Source organism: Cryptotermes secundus, unplaced genomic scaffold (genome assembly GCF_002891405.2).
Source record: "Cryptotermes secundus unplaced genomic scaffold, Csec_1.0 scaffold113, whole genome shotgun sequence".
Lineage (NCBI taxonomy): Eukaryota > Metazoa > Arthropoda > Insecta > Blattodea > Kalotermitidae > Cryptotermes > Cryptotermes secundus.
Window position 1 is genome coordinate 230,649 of NW_019722424.1, and position 8,495 is coordinate 239,143.

Sequence of the window (8,495 nt, forward strand, 5' to 3'; positions counted from 1 at the left end):
AAACATCCATGCCCTGAGTGGGATTCGAACCCACGATCCCGGCTTCCGAGCGAGCGAAGACAGTGCATGCCACCTTTACCTTTACACTCGATATTTATTTGCACTGATTAATTTCACTCACTTTATAATTTGATTTTGGTTTGAAATTTCTTAAAATTATATAATTCCTTCACCTCTATTAGGGGCATCGTCCATTTGTCTACTGTTGCGACTTGGTGTTTTTGTGTTGCTTCTGTTCGTAAGCCCTTGCTGTGTTGCGTGTTGCTCCATGCCCCTGCGCATCCCTTTTTCATGCTTCACAACTGTTCGTTGTTTACATTCATTGAAACCAATCTGTTGGGTAAAATGGCCCCATTTGATTGTAATGGAACAGGCTGTCAAACCGTGGACTGGTTTCATCTGCCTGATAATAAAGTCCACTGACGTGCTTGTACGAATATCGTAATGAGTCCTTATAGCCGCTGAATTTCTTGACCAACTCAGCAACAACTATTTTTTTATGACTAGTGGGGTGGGACCAAGTCCCTTGTACTGCGGCCACTTCTGGCCTATTGTACCAACCCAAGATGATAGGTGAGGGTGATTGTGGAGCAATTGGTGGAATGAAGATTAGCAGGGGAAACCGAAGTACTCGGAGAAAACCTGCCCCGGCACCACTTTGCCCACCACAAATCCCACTTGACCAGACCCGAGATCGAACCCTGGCCGCCGCGGTGGGAACAGCAACAACTAAATCCGTGAAGTTAGGCAAGTGAATTAAAGTATATTTCCACTGAACTGATTCAGCACCAACATGGCGTCTATGCAGATACCTATGGAAAGATCTAGTCAGAGTACTTATTGTCACGATTTAGGGGTGTGTGATTGTAGACGGGGTTGAGTTGGATTTGTTGACCACTTGTAAACACCACTCGGAACTACACTTTACGCTTTAGGGACTAGTGTCCTCAGTCTATTACAGTCTCCGCTAGCCATTTCCTGGCAACGGATTTAACACAGTGGAGATTCTTCAGCTTTCGTGGTCACGCCGTTGCCCGTTGGTTAACATTCCACATCTGAACTCATAGCGCCATCTTCTCAGTCTCCCCTTGCAGGTTCCAGCTGTCGACTAACTGCTCCATAGGATCCATTTTAATATTGTCCACCCACTAATGTCTTGGTCTTCCTAGTGGTCTTTCCTTCTGGCTTTCCCACAAATATCCTGTATGCATTCCTTTTCTCATTCATGCTACATGCCCTGCCCATCTCATCCTCTTTGGCTCGATCATTCTATGAAGCTATGAAGCTCCTCATTATGTAATTTTCTCCAACCTTTCGTCACTTTATCTCTCTTTGGTCCAGATATTCTCCTCAACACCCTGTTCTCAAACACCCTCAGTCTATGTTCCTCCCTTAATGTTAGAGACAAAGTTTCACACCCATACAGAACCACGGGCAAAATTATAGTTTTGTGTATTATAATTTTTAAGTTTTTAGACATCAGACGAGAAGACAGAAGGTTCTAGACCGAATGGTAGCAAGCAATACCCGAATTCAATCTGATTAATTTTTTCCTGACTCAGGTTTTGATTTGTTATAGGGGTTCCCAAATATCTGTTGTACCACATTCTCAAAATATCTGTTAGCTATCTTTATGTCATGAGTTTCCCCTGCATTCTGGTGACAAGACAGCAACATATACTTAGTTTTCTGTGTGTTTACTTCTAGGCCAACCTCCTTACTTACATCTCTTAAAGTTTCTATGTTTTTCTTTAAGGTATTCAAGTAGATTCACATCATCAGCATAGGCCAACAGCTGATGTTCCCCATTTAGATTCAGTCATGCCTGGTTTTCCTGGACCTTCTTAATGGAATATTCTACAGCAAATTTGAAAAGCAGTGGCCATAAAGCGTCTCCTTGTCTTATACCATTCTGGATAGGAAAATTATCAGACAAATATTTACCTATAATGACTTTACTATATGTTTCCTTTAAACCCATTTTAATCGGCCTTACTTCCTAGTTTCATGGGTAGCCCGAACTCTATCAGAATATTGTACAATACTTCCCTCCTACCTGAATCATAAGTTTTCTTGAAATCTATGAATAGCTGATGTACTGTCTCATCGTACTCTCATTCTTTCGCCAGTATCTGACGAATGCCAAAGATCTGATCAGTAGTTGATCTGTTACGTCGTAACCCACACCGATGATCTCCAGTAACTTAACCTTGAGAGAAGAATATTAGATAAAATTTTGCATGAAGTTGATAGCAGTGATATGCCACGATAATCCCTACCGTAATGTTTATCACCCTTCTTGTGAACTGGTATAATAATAGACTCCTTCTACTGATCAGGCAATTTCGCCTTATTCCAAATAGAATGAGTTAGCATATGAAGCGTAGGACGTAATATTTCGCCTCCTGCTTTAATCAGTTCTGCCGGACCACTAAGGAAGACAATAACAATAACATAAGATAGAGCATTTAGTAACTACTTAACTTTTAGTAAATTCTTAATGCAGTAGATGGGTTTGATAGAGTGATGCCAGTTTCCCAGTGTCTGACCTAAAGTCACTTCAATTGTAAATAAGTGAACAAGTTCTGAGGAGCCAATCTCTAGCCGCCCCGTTGTCTCTTCCCCCCCCCCCAAAGCAATCCCACCCCCCCCCCCGGGGGGCGGGACAGCCCCCCTTCACNTCCCACCGCCTCCCGCAGGGGGCGGTACAGCCCTCTTTACAAACCACTGCAGTAATGTGATCGGATAACAAGCAGGTTAATGTAACTCCAACACTGTAGACTAGCAGTCAGGATGAGATCTCTTCGTGTCTCGGCCGGGACGTTGGTAATCCTGAAACAGGTTTTCCTGAATTTTCTCAGTCCTCCCAGGCAAGTGCCGGAGCAGTGCCCCAATTAGGCCATGATCGCTGCTCCAAAAACTCTTCTATTCGTTATTCATCAGTCAAACTAGTCTGTATAGTCTGAGATACTGGGAACGTCGTAAAACAGATAAAAAATCGTGGTGTGTAGTCCGCAAGCGAACTATACCGACCGAGCGACCGCCGCTTGTCGTCGAAGTTAGTGCCATCTTTTGCGGATAGAGGGTGTCACGTGGTCAGCGCAACGGATCCCCACGGCCGTTAATCTCGCTTTTCTAGACCGGAGCTGTTATTTCCTTGAAATAGCTACTCAGTTATCACGAGGCTGAGTGAACCCCGTTCCAGACCCACCACTTCTCAGATAACCTGGTAGCGCCGGGAAGCGAACCCGGAGCTCTGGAGCTGTAACCAGGAACTCTGACCACTAGACCACAGGGACGGTTAACATCGTAAAATAGACCGAAAAGAAATATAATCGTGTGAAGGGGACGCTGTGTGTGTTTACTGCAGAGTGTGAAGTCCATTAGCTCATTACCCTGCTCCTCCCCTCCTTCTACACACCTAGCTCATCTTCTGCAGAGTTATTCACTAAGAAGAGGGGCTTGTATATCGACCATGATCGATGTTCTTTCTCTCCCTGCTCCCCATTCGTTGCGTGTACTTTATCACAGTCTTTCTTTTTAAGTTCAGGATATTTTTTAAACTTTTTTTTTTTCGTGACGTAATATGAATGGCTCAGTTCTTCAGCTACGTCAGAATTTCTTCTTTTGTAAGAGCTGTCCCCACTTTCGTCTTTACAATAGCTTTATAGAGCCAAGACTTTTTTGTTATCCTTGATGTTCTTTAAAATGTATTTACCTTTCTTGAATGGAGCTGGGTCGCGCTAACGTCGCCTTGCTTTGTGACTCACTAAAAGTCTCTACACAGGCTAGGATATGCAGTGTTCAGACTGTCAATGTTAAATATATCAGCGGAACCTGTGTTCTTATAAGTAATTATAGGTAAAACTAAATAGTAAGAACATGACACGAAACTGAAATCAGCACCGAAGTTGTGTAACAGATCAGTTGAGAATTTTTTCCGTAATTTATGCAGATGTGGGAATGACGTTAATAGAAATAAAGTTCATGTATTGTCACGTGATACAGTGACTGTAGACGGGGTTTGGATGGTTAACTGGGTTTATTGCACACTTACTAATCGGAACTACAAGCAACTATAGCGCTATCGCTAATTCACACAATCAGCAGTGCTGTGTCTTCACCAGTCGTTGTCTGGTAACGGCTTCAACGCCTTAGATTCCTCAGCTTCCGTATTCACGTCCTTACTGACCGGCGACTGTCTCACGGCTAACTAAACTCTGTACTTGTCCTGATCAGAACACATCGGCCGTCTTTTCACAGATTTTTTGTCAACACTATAATTGGCCGGCCGGCCGCTTTGCTCTTTGTCGTGATCATTTATTCTTCCATCTTGAACACCCTACACCATTGTCTTACAGTTCCTTCACTCGTTACATTTTGACTGTAAACCGCGCATAATTCATGTTGGATTTTCACAGCACACATGTTTTTAGCGTGAAGAAATCGGATAACAGCGCGAATTTCGCAGCTGGCGATATTATCAATCGTAGGACACATCATGACTCACTTTGTAGAGACAAGAACAAACACTAGGTGACCAGTTATGTGATTATTTAGAAAGCACTGTGTCATGTGACACTACCTCGCATGCGCGAGCTACCCGCGCTGCTACATTAGTTGCCTAAAATAAACGGATGTTACGTTCCTAGTAGCCCTCGCATATGTAACAACTCGGAATATAGTGAACAGGTAACTCTAGACGCTAGGGAAAACTTATATTTAGGCATGCGCTGTCATCTCTACTCCTATACTCGTGTATCTGTAAAATCGAATCTGACCTAATTAATTATTTTCTGCATTTTTATGCACTTCCACATTTTAACAAATCTGTACGTTCAGTCTACATATATGGCTCATTTCTGTACCCAACCTGATGATGGCCGTTTATGGTCGAAACATGTAATGCATAACAAGTAATAAAAATCGGTCCTTTGACACAAGTTTCTATGACGGTTAATCTTACGACAAAAGTAAACATAAATAGGGAACAGTGTTACAAAAAAAAAAAGATATTATCGACCTGAATTTGGTTTTATTTCAGTACTTCTGTTTCGTCTAGTCATGTAGGCCTGTATCCAGTTAAGGGTCGTAGGTTCTGATTTCTGTCGCGTCTGTTCTTTCATCACTTTCACCCTGTGCCCATGTCTCACCAGGGCTACCGTATTTTACCATCGGTTTCGCTGCTTTCAAAGGAAAAAAAAAGCAACTCGGTCTACCTACCACTGACTGCATTCAGCAACTCCACTTCTCCTAACTAGTAACTCTCTCCGAGTTTCTATGACTAATCTAGAAATTTCCGTTCTGGAATGAGAGATCCACGCGTCAGCCATTTCCTGAGCCCGATGCCGGGGGGTGGAAACCCTCCCCGAACAACAATGCAGCACCGCGTGTTGGTCCGATCACCGCCTTCCAGATAATTCACTGTATCGGAGTCTTTTTAATTGCATGGGAGTAGTGGCACTGCGCGTGGCGCTTTGACTTGTGCGACAATCGCTCTAATCAACTGATTCGCTGCCCAGAAGCATGACAGGCTTCTCGCAGTTCCTAGTAAGATCCATTCTTTGTTATTTCTCTTTATTTATTTTTCTTTGTTCGAACCTTCTCTACTTTCCTCCTCCTCGTTCCATCTTTCTTCTTTGTTAACGTACGATTTTCTGTATTTCTTACCTGTCTCTCTGTCTGTCTCTCTATCGTATCTTTTCTTGGTCTTTATTGTTCTTATTTTAATCTCGTTTTCTTTGATTTTATTTTCCTTTTCCTGTAATCTTAATTTTCTCCTTTTTATATACTTTTCCCCGTGCTATTCACTTCGTGATTTTTACGAGTTTTTTTACACTGTGTGCTTAAAATGAACGCATGTAGGGCTGGTGTTGTTTCTTTATCAGCCTGCATGTTTCAACACGAGTACCACGCGCTGGATTTTGGCAAACTCGATTTGAACTTTATGCCGTTGTAAGGTACCCGAACGCATGCTCCTTAAATTCTTACTACAGTGCTACCAATACGAATTTGCGAGCTGGGAGCGACACTAGCGACCCTCGAAGTTATGTTACGAATAGGTCTTTGAAAAACATCACACTTTCATTACGGAACCATTTTTGTAAAATGTACGACGACAAAATGGCGGCTGCATTAAATCTATGTTTAGCTTTCGGTTTGATGGCGACAATTAACAAACTATTTTGAGTCAGTCACGTGAAATTTCGTATGGAGACAGATTGTACAATACATAAAAATTCTATATTAAATATTGTTGCTGAATCAACAATTGTAAACATGGCGACGATGCGAACCATTGAAGTTATATTTGAAAGAGCTAGAACATTCAGAAAACAACATGCGAAGAAGAAATGTGCAAACTCCTTGTATTTTGGAATGTATTATACTTTTACATTCTTGCTTCAAGTCCAGCCAAAAGTACAAATCATGTCCCTCGACGCCTGTCTCGCTCCCAGCCGATCTGCTCATACATTCTATGCTGTCAAACTGTAATGTGTTCCATAGCGTCGAGTTGATTCCTGTATAGAACTTTAACGTCTCCATCTTATTCCCAGTTTATATGTCTCCTGTCTCGGCAGGCGACAAAGACATCCAGCGTGCTCACAGATTTCTTACTTTATGCCGTTGAGACTGCAGTTCTGTTTCTTGATAGCTGACAAGGAAAAGGGGAAAGCTGTTCGTAGTTTTGGGGCTGAATTCTGGTATTACAGGTAAAAGCAGTGTCATGACCAAACTTGTCTACCCGTAGATTCCATATTTATTTGTTGTTGACGTGAAGAAAGCGTGGAGCTTTACCTCTTCAAAAAGTTTGGTTTCCAGGCACAGGGAAATGTGGCTCTTTTTGATACTTAAAGCTAAGAAACAATATTTACCGATATCCGGACGTGTGGAGCAGTAGAGAGGGCACATGTGTATTCTACGTAATCTCTATAAATTTTCCTTTTCAGTGCTTATTTCGTCATTATATATATGTAAAATTTGTGGAGACAGTTTGAAAAGCGAGACTGATTTACTCAGATACTCCACATAGAACACTGTGAACCTGTGCTTATAAACATCACTAATTTTGTCGAATATTAATCATACAGGGGGCACGCGGTAGCGTAGTTGGTTGATGAACTATGCTACAAGCCGGAAGGTCGCGGGATCAAATCCCGATGAGGTGGATTTATTTTTAAATTTACCTAATCCTTCCAACCGCATTATGGTCCTGGGGTCGTCTCAGCCTCTAACAGAAATAAGTACCAGGAATATTTTGGGGGGTAAAGGGCCGCTGGCGCGTAAGGCTGACAACCTTACCGCCATCTGTGAGCCGATTGTTTAGAAAATGTGAGACCCTCAACATCTCACAACCCTATGGGCCTCCACGGCCTGTTACAGGGATGGCTCTACTTACTTACTTATTAATCATACTAATTGTACGCAGCTGCAGTTGTCAGTAATGGCATATGTATCAAAGACTTTATGTTTTTAAATGTATCCTGTATCTTGTCTGTATCGTCCATTGGCGAAGATTAACCTTACGAATAGAATTGTAGCAGCTTTAGATAACGCGCTCTCTTATTATTCAAGGAATACATACGTTATAATGGAACCTATAGGTTTATCGCCCCAACAACAGAAGCGCATGACTGTTGCATTCTTCAGTCCAGCTCAAATCATTAAAATGATTTTTGTCAAGACTTTGTTTTTTCCACAACTGGCTGCTTTCGCAAATAACCTCTTTGTTTTAAAAAATTCTTGTTATTTTATGTTTTATCCGTTTCGACGTCTGACATAAATTAACCTATCAGTACTGTATGGTGAATACAAATAAATACCACTCAGTTTGCTGTTTCCTTCTTTTCTCGGTGTTCTGTTCGACCCTGAAGATGATGGCAGTACGCTCCTCCGAAATGTCTATGAACTTTACCGGGCTCCATGACTAACATTTCACAATGTAGTATGTTTCATAGTCACCGCTGTGAGAATCTCAGGTTAAACCAAGAAGTTCTTCCTGCCATAATTCCGTCCATTCGCACGCCATTTCCGCCCCGCCGCCATGTCAGTGTCAGACACGGCAGCAATTTGAAGCGCTACGCTGGAGTGGCCTCTAACGGCATGGTGCACGTCTCGTGTCAATTCATCTACTGATTCTAAAATTATTAGGGGTCGGGGAGTGTAGACACACGGACCTGATCACATCAATAGCCCATTCGCGTAAAACAAGAAATCGGGTTAGTAAAATGACCATGGTCCGGAATTTTTGTCGTTATTTTTACACTGATTTAATTTACAGCAATTTATTTTTAGCGATGTGTAAAATAGCCAATAGATGCTTGCGCTTTTGAGAGTAAACCCAATTCCCATACAGAATTGTACATGAATGAAATAGTATGAACATACAGTACATGTGTTGGATTAATAAAACAAAAACAAATTCCGTGGTCTACAGTCTGCAGCCGAAATATATCAACCGAGCGACCGCCGCTTGTCGGCGAAGTTAGTGCCAA